The sequence below is a fragment of the Coenobita brevimanus genome, chromosome 17 (genome assembly GCF_032717465.1).
Source record: "Coenobita brevimanus isolate Jiangsu-jjx chromosome 17, ASM3271746v2, whole genome shotgun sequence".
Lineage (NCBI taxonomy): Eukaryota > Metazoa > Arthropoda > Malacostraca > Decapoda > Coenobitidae > Coenobita > Coenobita brevimanus.
In genome coordinates this window covers 946,977-947,500 of record NC_136970.1, presented here as the reverse complement: position 1 = coordinate 947,500, position 524 = coordinate 946,977, and positions in this window count along the sequence as shown.

The following is a 524-nucleotide window of genomic DNA, read 5'->3' as shown; positions in this document are numbered from 1 at the left end:
ACGAAGTACACGAAGTATGTACCAGTAAAGTTAGCGAATGAAGATTTAAAATTCAGTCGAGGATGGATTTTGTGAAATATGGGTTGACAGCGAGAAAAGAAAACAGCAGGGTATAGGATGACTGTGACTGGAAACTTAATGAGAAAAAGGTAATGCCAAATATGTGGGTACCTCGCTGTGAATGGTGGACTGTTGGGTGGGAAAGATGGGTCATGTGTAGCGTGAAGTGTTAAGTGATACTACAGAATCCAAGTTCTCTCCTGCTTCCCTCTCCCACCCAACTTAATCCTGAGTGAAAAGACAGCGAACACGACTAAAAATTCAGATGATGAGGAATGCTGAGTATGGTGTGATGGCAGCGAATGGAGGACTATCTTGACAACGAAAAACAAATGCTGAATTGAAGATGAGGTGAAGGTGAAGTTAAATATGGCAGAAGAAAACAGTCATATACAAGAATGCAAAACTGAATAGTGAATGGAGACTCATTTTTCTGTTGGTGAAAACACACACACACACATACA